At 41.4% G+C, this 20,502-nt stretch overlaps 1 long non-coding RNA gene across 1 annotated transcript in view; it reads left to right on the top strand.

Moving 5' to 3' along the window:
• The first annotated feature begins 2,927 nt into the window (after positions 1–2,927).
• LOC126299065 (uncharacterized) overlaps positions 2,928–20,502 on the top strand; it is a 40,421-nt gene continuing 22,846 nt past the window's right edge. Inside the window, exon 1 of the long non-coding RNA XR_007552716.1 lies at positions 2,928–2,974. This is a non-coding gene — a long non-coding RNA (uncharacterized LOC126299065). The remainder of the gene's footprint in view (positions 2,975–20,502) is intronic.

A 20,502-nucleotide genomic window follows, 5' to 3' on the forward strand; every position in this document is an offset into this window, starting at 1 on the left:
TTTTGTAACCCACAAGGTGTCAATGTTAGCAAGTCAGTCGAAGTATAACATTCATTGAAAAAAGAAAACTAACAAGAAGACATGTAGACTAATTTTGTCGTTCAAGTCCATTATATAATGAACAAATTCCTCCGAAAGTAGTAAATGCATATTTATGTTGTACATTTTATTCAAACGCACACAAGCCGGCCGTAGTGGTAGAGCGGTTCTAGGCGCTTCAGTCCGGAACCACGCCGCTGCGACGGTCGCAGGTTCGAATCCTGCCTCGGGCATGGATGTGTGTGATGTCCTTAGGTTAGTTAGGTTTAAGTAGTTCTAAGTTTAGGGGACTGATCTCAGATGTTAAGTCCTATAGTTCTTAGAGCCATTTGAACCGTTTTAGAAATACACACACATGTCTTTTCAGTTTGCTCCCTAGGTACAGCGTAGTACAGATATGAGCGAAGTTCGGGTAAACTAAGGTTCCTCATGGTTCCAATTTCTTGGACGAGCAGTGTTTAGTGACGTGTTCTCTTACATGTAATCGAAGCGTAAGTAACATATATCTAAGGTTTGTTAGTGATTGTAGGGGAAAATTACTATACAAAAGTTTTGTAATGACAAACGTTCGTCGGTAGTATGGTTGTACTAAAGAAATAAGTTGGAGACAGTGTTCATTACGGAAAATTTATTTTTAAAGGAGAATAAATATTGTCACTCAAAATAAGAGGTCCAGAAAAATATACAATGTACGGAGAAAGTCGTGCATGATCTCAACTGAAGTTGCTACATCGGAAATTGCAGAAGAAAAGCTGAAAATTAACAGCAAAAAAGAAAAGGAGTTATGTTAATTGGCATTGTTAATCTTCAATGTATCTTTGTTTTCTTTCAGATATCTTGCAACATCAGCTGTGTCACATATTCCCCAAATCGTGGGTTGACTGAAGATGATTTTCCGGTGCTTTAACTACTTGCCTTGCACATTTCTTTTGAAACAGTTTCCAGCAGAAATATTCTTGCTAATGGTTCACAGTAAGAACGCTGTTCAAGGGAAAACAGCCGTCAGCTTGTTAACGGCGATACGTTGCTGGGATCTGCACACTGGCGACATCTATCCGCATTGGGGACAAACCATCACCGCAGTACCTCTAGCTCATTGAAATTTCGTCTGATATGACGGTGTAACTATTTTTTTTTTTAACGATAACTTTTCTCCTTATCCTATGTCGTATTTTGTTGAGTGATACAGGTAGGGACAGACATATTGGATACACATAAAAATTTAAATTTCGTTACACATGGCTGACAAGCGAATAGCAGACGCATCCTAGGCCAAATATCGTCTCCCTCCCCTTTTCCGACAGATGGAAATTGTTAACTGGAATTGACACAGTACGAAAAAGTTATACCCTCTAAAGAAAAACGAATAATCGCACTTCGACCTAGTTCTAAATTATGGGAGATGGATCAACAAGGAGCTATTCAATTACTTCTCTGTCAGATGCACATTTAACCCATGTTAATTATTACCACTGTTTTGCACAACTGTACTGCTGTAAGTTGTAGCATGTATATTTCTAAGCGTCGTTCAGCTATCTTCGGCTGCTCCCTGTAATGTAAGAATGCATTAGAACTTTAGGAAAAAGTTAAGGGACATTCGCAGCGATCATTCACGCTTTTATTCGTTCACAAGAGCCATTTTTTCGCTTAGTATAATGAATAGTCGCGGAAACTTAGAAGATATACTTATTAGGCAGATGTTCCATTACCAGAGGGCTAATTCAGATATCATGGGCAATTTCCAAATGTGTAGTTTAGGAAGTATCATTTTCTGACAGTGCTACAATGCCAAAAATGACTTACTACTAACTTCTGAGAAGTATACGCATCTCTTACTACAAAAATCGTGTTACAGTCTCACTGCAGGAAGTTTATTGTACATTGACTTGTTTTCAGTGTTCCTTAATAATATCACACTGTTTAATTACTTCATTGCACTTTATACGCCCCTTTTTAATAATCGAGATATAACAAATACAACATGATCTCGGGTAACTTGATTCACTCAAGTTGCTACGGACAGAACGAGTTGCTGCAATAAGAAAAATAGTATGGGCTAAATATTGAATTGTTACGACATAATTATAAAGCACACAAAATAGGGCGAGCAGTACTACTATAATGGTAACATACAGTCAGATGGTATCACAAGTACTCAACTTGCACAGTATTTTGAACTTGTAGCAGTACGCACTTATTACACACATCATCTCACCTACATCTGTATTGAATGTACAACTATGGGGACTTAATGTAGCTTAAGTAAGGAAAACAAAAGAGTATCTTAATCCACTAGTATCTACTTATCTTTTATGCAAGGGGGAACAGCTAGGGAGTCCATCACAACTGACAAAATAGTTTTTATTGCGGAGTAAGTGATAAAGCAAGCTGCGTGTCACAACGTGAGAGTTGCACTTAATGTGAAAATTAATCAAGCATATCTCACGGAGTGACAGACTGTGTATTTAGTTCTTAGTTCTGTCACAATGACATATGAAGAAGAATTATGAACATTGTTTGTCCTCTTTCTTCCATAACTGGATTTGCCTGAAGTGAATTAGGAAACCATGAAAAACTCGTATTAAGAGGACGGATAGGGAGAAAGAGAGAAAATGAGAAAATTGTACCTTTACTCAGCTTGTATAATTTTGTTTTCGTGCGTATCGAATGCTGAAACTACTGTCATGAATCTTCAATTACCTGCTGTCGAATTCTGTTGCGTGTGTAGTCTGTTGACGAGTCTGCTGATGGCAATTATACTATACCTACATTTAATTGTAGCTAATCTCCGTCCTGAAAACTAAATCACAGGTCGTATTTCCCGCGTTACGGAACGGAACACATAGCTCCGAGCGGGCGGAATTGGTACTAATTCTCAGCTACTGTCAGTAGTCGGTTAGTGTCGGTTCAGCAGATGATGCTTGGTGTACTTAAGGTAAGCTTAATCAGTGACTTTACTCTCAGAAGTATTGGCGTATTAGACGCTACAGATAGTATTTTGTACAGAGAGCTGCTTGTCACATCTTTAATAAGGCCGTAAATGTTTTACTTGCGTCCGATGCAAGTCTGGCTGTCATGAAAAACCGGTATCGTCTGCTACGCTTCGTGTTGTAAATAAGCGGTTTCAAGTATTTGGTGCAGTCAGCGACAATGTAAATTATTTGTACCTGTTCTGTATGATTCGTTGGGCGGTGTGTGGAGTGATCTTGGTTGTAACGGATCACGTATAAACACTTTAGATGAGGGCCTTAACTTCGGCGTGCAGTGTCGTAAATATTCTCAAAATAAGTTTTAAATTTCATGTTGGCATTTTATCTGTAACATTTAATCTGTGAGTCATCTAATCCGACAGATTATCATTTTGAACATTTTAAAACTCGTATTTAGTGTTATCCATGAGCTGTTTCCTTTTTCGGCTTTTAGGATACAACTAAAACATACGACTTTGTAGCCGTATGTAAGTACATAAAACTGCAACCAGACACTTTTTTGCAGCAGTATTGTGACGGTAATTTTATGTCGAGACACTGTGCTTGTAGTCTTATGTTACGCATTAAACGCATCCTTTTTTTTTTAAGTGTAGACAGTATGCAATTTGTTGCACAGAGAGTTTTATTTGGCACCACGCACAATAAAGTGTCTTGCAGAGTGTAGACGTAAATTTGTCATTAACTTCCTTCTTCTGATATGCTGTGGAACCAGGAAAGCGTTTAGAACTGACTTTTGCGTTTTTTTAACCAAAAGAAAAAGTCAATTGTCTCTCTCTCTCTCTCTCTCTCTCTCTCTCTCTCTCTCTCTCTCTCTCTCTGTGTGTGTGTGTGTGTGTGTGTGTGTGTCGGGTTATTCACACAAGCTATTCTTCCACTATTTTGTGTAAATGGCGATTCTCTTTTTTACATTCACTCATGCATATTTTGTCTAACTTGGAGAGACACTATTATTCTAATATTTTCCTTCGGTGTTATCTTCGATCGCGTCTTCCAGTATAATAGCACCTTTTATTCCGTCTGACAGTAATTGGGATGCCTTATTCTCATGTTTCCTTCCGCTCCTATACGATCCTGCTTTTCTAGATATATAAGGTGACCATTTAAGTCTTTGTTGGCATATTTAAGCTGTGTTACAACCGTCGATGACACAGACTAATGCTGCTAAACTGTGCCTTCACTATCAAGACACACAGAAAATTTGAATTCTGGCAAATGTCTATAATGATCCTGAGTACCACTTCGTAGCATTTCCAAATTGGCACTATATTTTCAATTATTTGCTTAGCCTTTTATACGAACATTATACACTGCTAATGCAACGACAATGATTAGGAAAGTGAACTAGACGCATTTCCTTAAGATTATTCAAATTTATTACGACATAAATCATTGTGGGCTTATCAATACCGGAGTTTTTCTGATACTTACCTCTCTCGCCAGCTTCTATGCGCAACACGTCTCCTGCTCAATAAGATTCCTTTGATTCGTAGACATCAATATTCTATAAAAGATATTTTGCACAATTATCGTAGCCTCGACCACACTTCTTTGGATGAAATGATCGTATGGCAAAGCTTCGTAAAGTAAACCAGTACACAGCTGTTTCGTGATGCTTCCAGAACGTGCTTTCGCAGCGTGTTATTCATTTGATATCTTAACTTATCCCGTACATCTTACTAGATTTATCATATTTTCCTTCTCGTGCCCATATGGTGCATGGAATTCACCTTTACTCCACAAATTCTTAATACCTGTTCTGATCAACGGCGCCCATACGATAGTTTGTAGGGAGGTGGGGGCGGCAAGACCCGGGGGGGGGGGGGGGGGCGGCTAAGGAGTATTTTTAATAATCTGGAAGATGAATGGCAACTTGTAAGTAGACTAAATAGTTACAGTTCCGACCCTGTTAAGAACCTACTTAATACCGTCTTTTAAATAACTTTCTTGGAACAAAAACATCTGACTACACAGTACTTTTTGCCTTTCGACCCCCCCCCCCCCCCCCCCCGCCTTGCCACTGTATAGACGCCCTTGATTCTGATTCAAATAGCAGCTGCAGCTTGAGTGCCCTCTGGTTTTACTGTTTTTTTATCTGTACTTTCCCGGAACACTGTGTTTGTCATAAAATCGATTAGATTAACTGAGTCTCCCTTGATTTGACAGATTTGTAGGCGTGGGCAAGAAGACCGGAACATTGTGATTAGCGGGGTCAGGGATTTTCTCTGCTTTGTGATGACTGGTTGTTGTGTGATGTCCTTAGGTTAGTTAGGTCTAAGTAGTTCTAAGTTCTAGGGGACTGATGACCATCGATGGTAAGTCCCATAGTGCTCAGAGCCATTTGAACCATTGTGATTATATTACCGTTACGTTCAATTACAGCAAACATTTGGATATAATTTTTCAAAACCAAGTAACTAAGTGTACAATGGTAATAGACTGAGTTATTCTTTCGGTTTAACAGCATAAAAGTTGTGATAAATGCAGCTACTCCGTGAAATGAAAATTGCGGGACACATTGCTATTAGGTCTATTTGTAGAATTCACATACTCTATTGTATTGCTCTACATTAATCCGGTTTTCTGAACTCTTATTGGCGCAGACCAGTCTGCGCTTGTTCCTTACACACTTCCTGAAATATTAAAATCCAACAGTCTAGAAGTATATTTGCAGAAGGTAGACTTCACTGATTCTGCGAGATTAAAATTTCTTGAAAGCTTATCCCCTTCAGTTAGACAAATCAGTGCAAACTTCTTGTGTTGTTCAGGAAGGTGGTAAGATGCAGAAGACCCAACTTCTATTCGAAAGAAGTGTCCTTCATACCTATGTCACGCATTTTTTAAAATTAGATTTGGCGTTGATTCTCTAAACCTCTTCACACGCATGACGGTATGGTTTCTTTAACAGAGCTTTTAGCCAAGGGTGCATATTTAAAAGCGAGATTCGCGTTTAGGTGCCTGCTCCGCCCCCCCCCCCCCCCCGACATAAAGTTCGATTTTCATAGAAACGTAAATTTATATAGAAAAGTAATACAACATTTCAAAATTTTAAACATGGCTGAAGCAGCAACTGTTAAAAATCTTCACAGTAAATAACAGCCAAACATTTGCAGGATAAAGATTTATTGATATCCTTCATCATGGTTTCGGTATATCTAAATACACCTTCATCAGAAGCGAAAATGCACCTGAACAGGATGACATCTTCATTAGCAAAAAACTTAGCAACATAACTGAGACAGAAGAAAAAACAAACGCTTATAGCTTTAAGTAACCATGAAAATTACCAAAGTATTACAAGCAAATGCTGCACCAGTAGTTAAAATAAAATATCACCTCCATCTGTACAGCATAATTATGAAGAGAGAACACTAGTGCACCCTCTCGTTGGATGCGTTCCTTAGAGCAAGTTTCACCTGCGTGACACTAGGACACAGGTACATTGTGATGTTCATATTTTCTGTTGTATGCAGGGGTTTAAATGGTTCTGATATATTTTATTTATTAAGACAGAGGGCTTGAATTAGCACAACCTTTAAAATTTTGACGCACATGAGTATGTATCCCAGGTTTTAATGTGCGCGAGTGTCTCGCGCATACATGTGCCTTCTCAGTGAAACTGTCTAAATCTACGTGATTACTCTGCTATTCAGAATAATGTGCCTGGCAGAGGGTTCAATGAACCACCTTCAAGCTGTCTCCCTACCGCTCCACTCTCGAACGGCGCTCAGGAAAAACAAGCACTTAAATTTTTCTGTGTGAGCCCTGATTTCTCTTATTTTATTGTGATGATCATTCCTCCCTATGTAGGTTGGTGCCAACAGAATGTTTTCGCAATCGGAGGAGAAAACTGGTGATTGAAATTTCATGAGAAGATCCCGTCGCAACGAAAAACGTCTTTGTTTTAATGATTGACACTCCAATTCACGTATCATGTCTGTGAGTTATCTCCCCTATTTCGCGATAATACAGAACGAGCTGTCCTTCTTTGCACTTTTTCGATGTCATCCACCAGTTCCACCTGATGCGGATCCCACACCGCACAGCAATACTCCAGAATAGGGCGGAAAAGCGTGGTGTTAGCAGTCTCTTTAGTAGACCTGTTGCACCTTCTAAGTGTTCTGCCAATGAATGCAGTATTTGGTTTGCTCTACCCACAATATCATCTATGTTATCGTTCCAATTTAGGTTATTTGTAATTGTAATCCCTAAGTATTTAGCTGAATTTACAGCCTTCAGATTTGTGTGGCTTATCGCGTAATCGAAATTTAGCTGCTCATGAGAATAACGTCACACTTTTCTTTATTCAGGTTCAATTGCCACTTTTTGTACCATACAGATATCTTATCTAAATCATTTTGCAAGTCGTTTTGATCATCTAATGACTTTACAAGACGGTAAATGACAGCATCATCTGCAGAAATCTAAGACGGCTACTCAGATTGTCTCCTATGTCGTTAATAGAGATCAGGAACAATAGAGGGCCTATAACACTTCCTCGGGGAACGCCGGATATTACTTCTGTTTTACTCGATGACTTTCGTCTATTACTACGAACTGTGACCGTTCTGACGGGAAATCACGAATCCAGTCTGTTTTTCAAAGCCAACGCTGTTGCTCCACGGGCCGAACAGCCTTTTTCTGAAGAGCGGAGTCTAGCAAACACCTGAGTGCTATCTCCTTATTTACACGTTGGGCTCGACGTGCGGTAATCGCCTACCAAAGTCAGTTGTTATTGTTTCTTTCCGTCTTGAGCGTGCTGTAATTAAGTTAACAAGCGTTTTACACCAGACGAGACTCGCTTCCCTGGTTTTTCTGCAAATCGAATAATATGTTTGTACGTTGGACAAGTATATTTGTACATGCCACAGAATAACCACGGAAGATGCTTTATAAATAAAAGCAAAACGCGTCGGGTGTAAAATTCTCTTTAATTACATTGCAGTAAACTCAAGTCGGAGAAACCAATATTAACTGATTGTAACAAGTGCTGCCGAAGATGGCCATGCCGGCCGGGGTGGCCGAGCGGTTCCAGGCGCTAAAGTCTGGAACCGCGCGACTGCTACGGTCGCAGGTTCGACTGCTGCCTCGGGCATGGATGTGTGTGATGCCCTTAGGTTAGTTAGGTTTAAGTAGTTCTAAGTTCTAGGGGACTGATGACCTCAGAAGTTAAGTCCCATAGTGCTCAGAGCCATTTTTGGAAGATGGCCATGCAAAAAACACCTACCAAAATATTCATTACTGGTTGGGTTATGTGCAACTGCTCGCTTAAAGTGTCACAACGTTTACGTACCATTATATGGGTGGGACAGGTCACACAAATATCCTTTGAGGGCCGCATGATATTTACTTCGTCACCATCTCCCAATCACTCATTCACACACTGTGTTCCGTAACTCTCATCGTGGAGCAGAGCCTTCGGGGATATGGAACAAATAACGTCATGGATTAACTGACAGAAGCAACCAACGCAAGCTACAATCAGCCAAGACTACCCCTGAGCAACTAACGTTGATGACTCTGGTAATCACTTGAAGACGGTTGTTTATTATGGCACTTAAATCTATATTACACGTGTCATCGTCTTCAATCTGAAAGCTCATAGGATGCGGCTCTCCGTATATTCTACTCTGAGCAAGCCTCTTCATCAGTGCGCAGCTATTACAACTTACATAAACTTGAGCTTGTAACGTTAGTCGTATGTAGGCGAGCGATTTGGCTGCCTGGAGGAGGTTTGAGGGAAGGTGAAATTATTTTACGCCTGAACGATAGCAGGCGCAAGGTTCAGGGCGCGCCGCGGCCGATCTGGCTACTTGACCGGTACGAGCGAGTCCAGGTACAAATACGAGCAGCCTCACCAGGAACGTGTCAATCCCAAAGCTGGGCATTTGGAAGACTGTTACTCGCATGGTCTTTGTGCAAGACTGCACCAAAAACGCTGAAATATGGCTTCTTACAGCTCTTTGAAAATCTACACTGAAGAGCCATAGGAATTGATACACCTGCCTAATAGTGTGTAGCCCTCCTCCCCCCCCCCCCCCTCCCCCGAGCACGCAGAAGTGCCACAATACGACGTGGCATGGGCTCGACTAATGTCTGAAGTAGTGCTGGAGGAAACAGACACCATGAATCTCGTAGGGCTGTCCATAAATCCGTGAGAGTACGAGGGGATGAAGATCTCTTCTGAACAGCACATTTGCAAGGCATCCCAGATATGCTCAATAATGTTCATGTCTTGGGAGTCTGGCGGCCAGCGGAAGTGTTTAAACCGAGAAGAGTGTTCCTGGAGCCACTCCGTAGCAATTGTGGACGTGCGGGGTGTCGCATTGTCCTGCTGGAATTGCCGAAGTCCATCGATATGCAAAATGAACATAAACGGATGCACGTGATCAGACAGGATGCTTACATACGTATCACATGTCAGTGTCGTACTTAGTAGTATCAGGTGCCTCTATCACTCCAACTAAACACGCTCCACACCATCAGAGAGCATCTATCAGCTTGAACAGTCCACTGCTGACAAGCATGGATTCATGGGGTTGTCTCCATATCCGTACACGTCCATCCGCTCGATACAATTTGAAACGAGACTCGTTTGACCACGCAAGACGTTTCCAGTCATCAATAGTCCAATGTCGGTGAGGCGGGCCCAGATGAGGCGTAAAGCTTTGCGTCGTGCAGTCATGAAGGGTATACGAGTGGGCCAAATGCTTCACCGAATGGGTCGCACGCTGACATTTGTCGATGACCTACCATTGAAGTCTGCAGCAATTTGTGGAAGGGCTGCACTTCCGCCACGTTGAACGATTCTCTTCAGTCGTTGTTAGTCCCGTTCTTGCAAGATCTTTTTCCGGCCGCAGCGATGTCGGATATTTGATGTTTTACCGAATTCCTGATATTCACGGTATACCCGTGTAATGGTCGTATAGGAAAATCCCTTCATCACTACCTCGGAGATGCTATATCTCATCGTTCGTGCACCGACTACAATACCACGTTCCAACCCAGTTAAACCTTGATAACCTGCCACTGTAGCAGCAGTAACCGATCTAACACCTGCATCAGACATTTATCTTATATAGGCGTTGCCGACCGCAGCGCCTTATTCTGCCTGTTTACATATTTCTGTATTTGAATACACATGTCTATACCAGTTTCTTTGGCGCTTCCGTGTATAATAATCTGCAGTCAAATAACAATGCAAATCTGACATCGACCTCAGATAAGTGAGGTGCATCCAGTGCCATAATAATATATTCAGTATCTTAAAACTACAGGAGTAAATATTTCGCAGTGAATAAATATTTTTACCATGAACCTCTGAAAGAACAGCTTTTAAACGGTTAATGCGATTTCAACATACGATATCTCACATTGCACTATAACTATCATCTCTGAAAGCTACGTCTCTGTACCTATTTTATTTCTTGATTTGTTACTTTTTTTATACAGTTTCATTATGCAAATTTTTATCTGGAACATCGTATATTTCACAATTACACAGCAATTGAATACAGCATGAGTACTCATATTTTTTCATACTTGTGTATTTATTTAATGGACTGTTTACTCTTTTGCCAGTAATTTTATTTAAATATTAATTGCAATTTATTATAAAAATCATGGCAATTTAAGAAGTGGTCAGTTGCATGTGTTAGCTGACATCAACTTTGTAAAAGTGTGCCAAAAGACGCTCCTGACAACCAGGCATAAATAATTTTTTTTTACACAATATTAACGGTGATCTGTTGTGATATATCGTGAGCGCACTTGCACAAGAATACTGGCTAATTTATTTATGGAAAAACCTAAATTTACAAATGGTTCAAATGACTCTGAGCACTATGGTCTTCATCATCTGAGGTCATCAGTCCCCTAAAACTTAGAACCACTTAAACCTAACTAACCTAAGGACACGACACACATCCATTCCCGAGGCAGGATTCGAACCTGCGACAGTAGCAGTCGCGCGGTTTCACACTGAAGCTCCTAGAACCGCTGGACCACACCAGCCGGCGTATATTCACATTTATTGCGAATGGTCTGAGTGTGACAGAATGCTTATAAAATTTCTTTGTTTAAATATTGTTGTAATATATTAGTTTAGCCTGGGAGATGGTCTAGTTGAATCAAGCGATGTCTATTTTTTGAGTGAAGAGCTCAAGGGATCGCTTCTGCGCACTTTTAGGAGAATACTGGGAGTCAGACCTTCCTGTGGTAACGAATGGTATTTAGTCGTGGAAGTGTCTGAGTCCGGGAGGTGAACGGTCGCTACCATGCTTGAACTTCTGAAGCGATTTTGTAATTCGGGAGGTCTGAGTGTGCTCCAGAGTTGGACTCCAACCTTTTCCACTATTATTACAGAACTGAGGATAGACACGGCATGAATTACTCTACCTTGTATCGTGTGTGATCATTTATAAATCATGATGTTAAACTCTGAACTGTTTTGAGTTGGTGAATATTTCGTGTATTGTGGTTATGAAATGGACTTCGTTTTTGCGTAACTTTACTGCTTTTGATACGGATACTTTGTCTGTATTTTAACTGAATATGACATGACCGCTTCCCGTTTATTTGAGATGTCATTTCTTGAATAAACACTATTCAACATAATTCTCTGTTGTATACATTAGTTACAGACGTTAGAATAGAACCCTTGTTATTATTCATTTAACTTCTTATTTGTATTTCTGTGTATTTTATCAACTTGAAATTATAGCCAATGCATTGACTGACTGACTGCAGGATCACAGCTACAGGTTATTATTTGCAAAGAGTTATCTGCGGAAAATAAAAGCAGCCATGTCCCTCGACCCTATGACTACATCGAACTTTTCTTTTTAAACTGAGCTGTACATAACCCAAATAGTTTGGCCGTATGAGATGCTGCTCGGAAGAGCAACCACCTAGCAATAACCTTTAGGTACCATCGCAATCCTCCTTACTGTAGTCAAGTCTTTGTATTCTTTTATATTTTTTCACTCCTTCCCCCACTCACGGCTTCCTTCATTGCCAAGTTAACAATTCGTTGATATTGTAGAACGTACCCTGTTAACCTAATAGTTTTAGTCATGCTGTGACTTTTTTCCTTTCCGATTCGATTTAGTATCTCCTTATTAGTCACTTCATGTATCTATCTAAACATCAGCATTATTCTGTGACACCACTTTTCAAAAGTTATTTTACTGCTCAAACAGTAAAACTCATCCACTACCTTCAGAATCCCATTTCCTAATTAATTCCTTCAGCATCTCTCGGTTTAAATAGACGACATTCGATTGCCCTTGTTTTACATTTTTGTTGTTGTGGTCTTCAGTCCTGAGACTGGTTTGATGCAGCTCTCCATGCTACTCTATCCTGTGCAGCTTCTACATTTCCCAGTACTCACTGCAACCTACATCCTTCTGTATCTGTTTAGTGTATTCATCTCTTGGTCTCCCTCTACGATTTTTACCCTCCACGCTGCCCTTCAATACTAAACTGGTGATCCCTTGATGCCTCAGAACATCTCCTACCAACCGATCCCTTCCTCTCGTCAAGTTGTGCCACAAACTTCTCTTCTCTCCAATTCTATTCAATACCTCCTCATTAGTTATGTGATCTACCCATCTAATCTTCAGCATTCTTCTGTAGCACCACATTTCGAAAGCTTCTATTCTCTTATTGTCTAATCTATTTATCGTCCATGTTTCACTTCCATAGATGGCTACACTCCATACAAATACTTTCAGAAACGACTTCCTGACACTTAAATGTTTATCGTGCAACTTTTTTTTTCTTCAAGGCACTATCCATTCCATTCAAGTGACCTTCCAAGTATACTGTTGTCATTGACGGTATTACAATCTCATCCGCAAACCGCAATGTTTTTACTTCACCTCCCAAGCCTTTCAAAATTTCTTCTTGGTTTCCTTTACTTGCTGCTCGATGTATACATTGACGAACGTCGGGGTAGATTACAACTCTGTCACACTCCCTTCTCAACCGCTGCTGCCCTTCACGTCCTTATACCTTCTCCCTGCTTCAGAATACAAAGCGTGTATTCTAGTCAACATTGTCAAAAGCCTTCTCTAAATCTACAAAAGATATTTTCCTTTCTTTAGTTTATGTTAGAAGTTAAGTTTTAGATTCTGTGTTGCCTAGGGTGATGCCACATCTTTCCAGAAATGGAGGTAATCTTTCCGCAGATCATTCGTCTGTGAATAATCCGCGTTAATATTTTACAACCATGATTTATTTAACTGTTGGTTCGGTAATATTAATATCGAGCAGTACATGCTGTGTTTGAAATTGGGTTTCTTAAATTCTTCTCGAAGTCTGTGAGGGTATTAGCATTTAGCGTACATTTTACGTACTAGTTAGAATAGTTTTGTTGATTTTCTCAAAGGTCTGAATTATTTTGAGGGGGGGATAATTATATATAGGGTGATTCCGTGATGCCACAAAGTTTCTGGGATGATGGAGAAGGATAAATAGATCACTTTGAAGTAAGTGACCCCGGATTGGAAAGGAAAATGTCGAAAGTTAAAAGCAAAACTTGTTCTGATGCCTCTGACAGTGGGTTACATGTACCGGTACTGTTGTTGCTAAAGTTGTAGGGTAGACAACTTGCAGAGGTGTACGTAGTAAGGACCAGCACAAGAAAAAAAAAATGTTCAGTAAATATGGTCTCCAAAATGCATACGTAAAGATCTTTAGACTAATGGTGGTGATGAGTTCCTGGACCAAACTGCTGAGGTCATCGGTCACTAGGCTTACACACTACTTAATCTAACTTAAACTAACTTACGCTAAAGACAGCACATACACCCATGCCCGAGGGAGGACTCGAATCCCCGAAGGGGGAGCCGCGCGAACCGTGGCAAAGCGCCTAAGACCGCGCGGCTGTTTCACAATCTACATGGATACTCTGCAAATCACATTTAAGTGCCTCTTCACAGTTCTCTATTATTCGAATCTCGTATAACGTGCGGAAAGAATTAACACCTATATCTTTCCTTACGAGCTCTGATTTCCATTATTTTATCGTGGTGTGTAGGTCGGTGTCCACAAAATATTTTCGCATTCGGAGGAGAAAGTTGATTTGAATTTCGTGAGAAGATTCTGTCACAACGAAAAACGCCTTTCTTTTAACGATTTCCAGCCCAAATCGTGTATCATTTCTGTGATACCTTCTCACATATTTCGCGATAATACAAAACGTGCTGCCTTTCTTTGAACTTTTTCGGTGTACTCCGTCAGTCCTATCTAGTAAGGATCCCACACCGTGCAGCACTATTCTAAAAGAGGTCGGAAAAGCGTAGTGTAGGCAGTCTCCTTGGTAGGTCTGTTGCATTTTCTAAGTGTCCTGCTAATAAAACGCTTCCCCACAACATTTTCTGTGTCTTCCTTCCAATTTTGTTGTTCGTAATTGTAATACCTAGGCATTTAGTTGAATTTACGGCTTTTAGATTAGTCTGATTTATTGCGTGACCAAATTTTAACAAATTCCTTTTAGCACTCACGTGGATGACCTTACACTTTTCGTTATTCAGGGTCAACTGCCACTTTTCACACCATTCATATATTTTTTTCTAAATCGTTTTACAGTTTTTGATAAACGACAGCGTCATCTGCAAACAACCGAAGACGGCTGCTCAGATTGTCTCCCACATCGTTTATATACACTCCTGGAAATGGAAAAAAGAACACATTGACACCGGTGTGTCAGACCCACCATACTTGCTCCGGACACTGCGAGAGGGCTGTACAAGCAATGATCACACGCACGGCACAGCGGACACACCAGGAACCGCGGTGTTGGCCGTCGAATGGCGCTAGCTGCGTAGCATTTGTGCACCGCCGCCGTCAATGTCAGCCAGTTTGCCGTGGCATACGGAGCTCCATCGTAGTCTTTAATACTGGTAGCATGCCGCGACAGCGTGGACGTGAATCATATGTGCAGTTGACGGACTTTGAGCGAGGGCGTATAGTGGGCATGCGGGAGGCCGGGTGGACGTACCGCCGAATTGCTCAACACGTGGGGCGTGAGGTCTCCACAGTACATCGATGTTGTCGCCAGTGGTCGACGGAAGGTGCACGTGCCCGTCGACCTGGGACCGGACCGCAGCGACGCACGGATGCACGCCAAGACCGTAGGATCCTACGCAGTGCCGTAGGGGACCGCACCGCCACTTCCCACCAAATTAGGGACACTGTTGCTCCTGGGGTATCGGCGAGGACCATTCGCAACCGTCTCCATGAAGCTGGGCTACGGTCCCGCACACCGTTAGGCCGTCTTCCGCTCACGTCCCAACACCGTGCAGCCCGCCTCGAGTGGTGTCGCGACAGGCGTGAATGGAGGAACGAATGGAGACGTGTCGTCTTCAGCGATGAGAGTCGCTTCTGCCTTGGTGCCAATGATGGTGGTATGCGTGTTTGGCGCCGTGCAGGTGAGCGCCACAGTCAGGACTGCATACGACCGAGGCACACAGGGCCAACACCCGGCATAATGGTGTGGGGAGCGATCTCCTACACTGGCCGTACACCTCTGGTGATCGTCGGGGGACACTGAATAGTGCACGGTACATCCAAACCGTCATCGAACCCATCGTTCTACCATTCCTAGACCGGCAAGGGAACTTGCTGTTCCAACAGGACAATGCACGTCCGCATGTATCCCGTGCCACCCAACGTGCTCTAGAAGGTGTAAGTCAACTACCCTGGCCAGCAAGATCTCCGGATCTGTCCCCCATTGAGCATGTTTGGGACTGGATGAAGCGTCGTCTCACGCGGTCTGCACGTCCAGCACGAACGCTGGTCCAACTGAGGCGCCAGGTGGAAATGGCATGGCAAGCCGTTCCACAGGACTACATCCAGCATCTCTACGATCGTCTCCATGGGAGAATAGCAGCCTGATTGCTGCGAAAGGTGGATATACACTGTACTAGTGCCGACATTGTGCATGCTCTGTTGCCTGTGTCTATGTGCCTGTGGTTCTGTCAGTGTGATCATGTGATGTATCTGACCCCAGGAATGTGTCAATAAAGTTTCCCCTTCCTGGAACAATGAATTCACGGTGTTCTTATTTCAATTTCCAGGAGTGTAGATAAGGAAGAGCAAAGGGCCTATAACACTACCTTGAGTAACGCCAGAAATCACTCTTGTTTTATTCCATGACTTTCCGTCAGTTACTACGAACTGTGACCTCTCTGACAGGAAATCACAAATCCAGTCACATAACTGAGACGATATTCCATAAGCACGCATTTCACTACGAGCCGCTTGTGTCGTACTGTGTCAAAACCCTTCCGGAAATTCAGAAATGCGGAATCGATCTGAATTCTCTTGTCAATAGCATTCAACACTTCATGTAAATAAAGAGAATTTTTTATACTAATGATAATAATCTACGTACAATAACCAACTTCCGTTGGCATTCAACAAACATGTCCTAGAACAAATGTGCGTTAAGATATCTTTTCTCAGAAAATGATAGAGATACCAAATTAAAATTTATGTAATATAGTAGTGTTGACGGCCCCTTGGCTGTGTAAGAAACTTAAAATTGTATGTCCATGTAATAAAAAAATACGGCTGTTTGTCACATATTTAAATACTCGCAAACTCCCTCATCAAAACGTGTAGTGTGCTTTCCGTTGACCTATAATCGCGAGTTTGTCCAGAAGCCACATTTCACAGTACAAGTAAAGGAAAATAATGCGAAAAGCGCGTACCTAGAAACCGAGAAGTCACGAGATCGAATTTCAATCAGACCATGAATTTTTCAGTCTTCGGTTTAACGTAGCCTTCACCTCTCAACGAAGTGAAGAGTCGTCATAAGCGACACATGGTTCGGTTTCCACGTTAGTTCTAATTCCACGTTCCTCGATTGGATAACTGGGGGTAGGTTAGGGACATGAAGGTTGCCGAAGTGGCGTCCAATTGGAAGGCTTTTATCAGGCCACTGAGCCACATTTAATTATTGTTATTATGTATATACATCATTTTGCATGCAGCCTCCAGAGTACGAGTCGTGCTCGCACGACTCCTGTTATTTTTGGGTAATTTATGAGTTCAGGCTTCTGCGACATTATTTAAACAAGCTTTTACGGTCACTAATAAAGCTGAGTTCAGTTAGGAAATGGTTCGGGGCGTAAAGGCCGTTGCCTATTTACTGGGTTGCTTCTGGCTTTTTCTTGAACAAGTCCATACAAATCACCGTAAATCAAAATTCAGATGTGCGCATTGTTTCTAATACTAGTGTGTGTGTGTGTGTGTGTGTGTGTGTGTGTGTGTGTGTGTGTGTGTGTGTTTCACTGCAGTGTGACCTCGCTCAGGTACGCTGCGACGAACCCAATCATTAGCAGTGTCTCTATAACAAATCGATAGCACACTTTAAGGCTGGGATTCAAACAGAATTTCTCCAACTAACGGAAGTTGAAATAATGAAGTTGTGTCTTATACTGATTTTGTCTGACAAACATCCACATTTTAAGTACGTGCTTAGCTTTTCACTACCGGCGACAATGATGTAGTGTGTGTTTCCAAATTAACTTTAGTAACTTACATGGTAGCTGGAAGACCATGAAAATACAGGATGCTTGGAAATTCCCGTTACAAACTTCTGGTACTTGTAGAGGGGAGTGAGTACACAATATTTAAAATAGGAACACGTGTCCGGAAACTTATCGTTTCTGTTCTACGACGGTTTAATTTCAGATGTGTGACGCGTCCATGTCTGCTGAGGGAAAGAGAAAAGTTTCAGAGTTGCTTGTCACGGTATGTAATAGGGTAGATGGGATGACGTGCACCACGTCAGATGATCACCTGATGTCATTTGAGGTCGTATGCAACGTTTAATTTACGAGACTCTTGTAGAGTCAGAGGAAGATCTGCTGGCAAGAGTTCAGGTCGCCGCACTAGAAATTGAAGAGACACCAGCTGGGATGTAAAGAGTGTACCAGAACATGCTTCGTAGGTAGAATGTCTAACAATGTTGGCGGTTGCCACATCGAGTCGGTGTTGTAATGCATCAGTACCGTTCTGTACGTACAGTATGCTGGGTGTCGTTTTGTTTTGGAATAATGTAAACACGTAATGTTTAAGTGTTAATACACGTTTCCTTTCGAACTGTTACTTAACAATTGTACTGCGTCGCGTCTAATTCAGTTCTCAAGCCGAAGTGGATGAGTTCAACATCTGAACCGAAACTGTCCTTTCAAAATATTATGTACTCACTCCCCTCTAAAAGTCCTTGAAATTCGTAACGGGAATTTCCGAACATAATGTGTGTTGATTAGATTAGGAACCGGTGGCAGGAAATTCGTTGTTTCCATTTTGCGGTAACACACACACACACACACACACACACACACACACACACACACACACACACACACACGCACGCACACACGTTACAATTGCTGATTGCTTACAATTGTTATTTCAGTGGAAGGCGATGTGTGACGAACAATGGAAAGCTAGACACGGATAACGTATGTGACAGGCAAACAATGTGCATTTAATATGTAGCATAACATCGGAAATTATCGCGCTGTTTGGTTAGAATGTAGCAACTCTAACATAGAGGAGGTAACTACAGCTCTTTCGCCGACATGCAGTGAAAGACAAAACATTTTTTTAGTTACCAGAATGAGATTTTCACTCTGCAGCGGAGTGTGCGCTGATATGAAACTTCCTGGCAGATCGAAACTGTGTGCCGGACCGAGACTCGAACTCGGGACCTTTGCGTTTCGCGGTCAAGTGATCTGCCAGGAAGTTTCATTTTTTTCCGTTGTTTGTCCCCATAGCATGGAAAGGGTATGTCTCTGGAAGCGTTTTCCTGGTCGGGCCATTATCTTTTCAACTCCCTCGACACAGCCGAGAAGTTGATAAGAGGAATTACTGTAAAAACATTGTATATAAAGAGCTTCCTTATCAAGAAATGGAGTAGTGTGATTATAATATTTTCTGAAGGTTGTACAGCAACATTCTTCACACTAAACATTGATATATGTTACTTAACACGATTATAAAACACTATGTCATAAGAATGTACCTTCATTGATGTTTCAATATTATTTCCACCGTTTGCATTTTGATCGTTTAAATTTTTTGATGGTTTACCGGACAAGAGATTGTAACATGTGAACGTCATTTTTGTTGTAAATTGTTTTTAATTGGGTCTTAAATGCTTTGACAGTGGTGGTTCGTGAATATATCTTTAGGGTGTTCACAATTTTTTAGGTTCAGATAAATTTGAGAGTGTTAAAGTAGTAGCATCTGCTGCGTAACAGTTACGCTTATCAACAACCACAGTCACTGCCAGTAATAATAATAATAATAATAATAATAATAATAATAATAAGTATAACTTTCGTTACAAAAGAAATAATTGTTTTGTGAAATTTTGTTGTTTTCTACATGATTAAGTACAGTTTAGGGCAATAATGAAGTAATGTGTTAGCTTTGGCAACTCTCCGCCTCGCATTTTTGTGCAAATGGGAGTCTTCGTTCTTTTCCATTTTTTCATAGAAATGTACAAGATCCCTTATAGACGTATTAGTTCACGAATTTACTTCCGGGCTGAAAATAAGATATTCTTACGCTGCACCCACACAACAATATGTGCTAGCTGTACACTTCCTTGTTCAACGTTCGCTTGCAGTCACGCTTATTTGATTTCGTCACTCTCTCAATCAAAGGATCTGTTCGCGGGGGCCGTAATTCTTTGTGGCTAACTTTTCGTGGTAATTTACTTTTCCGTTCCTACAATGAGATTTTCACTTTGCAGTGGAGTGTGCACTGATATGAAACTTTCTGGCAGGTTAAAGCTGTGTGCTGGACCGATGCTGTAACACGGGACCTTTGCCTTTGGCGGGCAAGTACTCTACCGACTGAGCTACCCAAGCACGGCTCACGACCCGTTCTCACAGCTTTACTTTCCTGTTAGCATTTAAAATAGATTCATCAAAGTTCATGATTACACAGCACACGAAAGCCGATTCCCACGCAGTAAACAACCAACTCCAAAGATAAAATGCCGTTTATGGAAATGATTAAACTCAAGTGTTGCTGTTTACCAACATGGTCACTTGACTAGAATACAGATGACCGCTGAGGTACAGCACACTGCTATCGATCCACCATTTATGAGAATATCAGAGAAATCAGTGATACAGCTTTTCGTGAATTTTCATATATACAGTGTTGGCCTATAGCACAGATAAACCTGACTCACCATGAGATCAACAGAGTCCAGAAGCATGAATAAACGATACAATCTCACAATTGACGGTGATGTGCTTTAGCCACTTAAGATTCCCAGTGCCTCAAAGGGATCACTGTGTGATAAAATTCATAACTTAGTATACTACTCATTCAGAAATCCACAAAATAGGTTTACTGTCAGTACAAATTTAACATATATTGACGTCTCATCTAATTTTACTACAGTTTGTAGTGAGCAAATTAGCATATCTCAGGAGTGTGC

The sequence above is a fragment of the Schistocerca gregaria genome, chromosome X (assembly GCF_023897955.1).
Source record: "Schistocerca gregaria isolate iqSchGreg1 chromosome X, iqSchGreg1.2, whole genome shotgun sequence".
NCBI classification, from domain to species: Eukaryota; Metazoa; Arthropoda; class Insecta; order Orthoptera; family Acrididae; genus Schistocerca; species Schistocerca gregaria.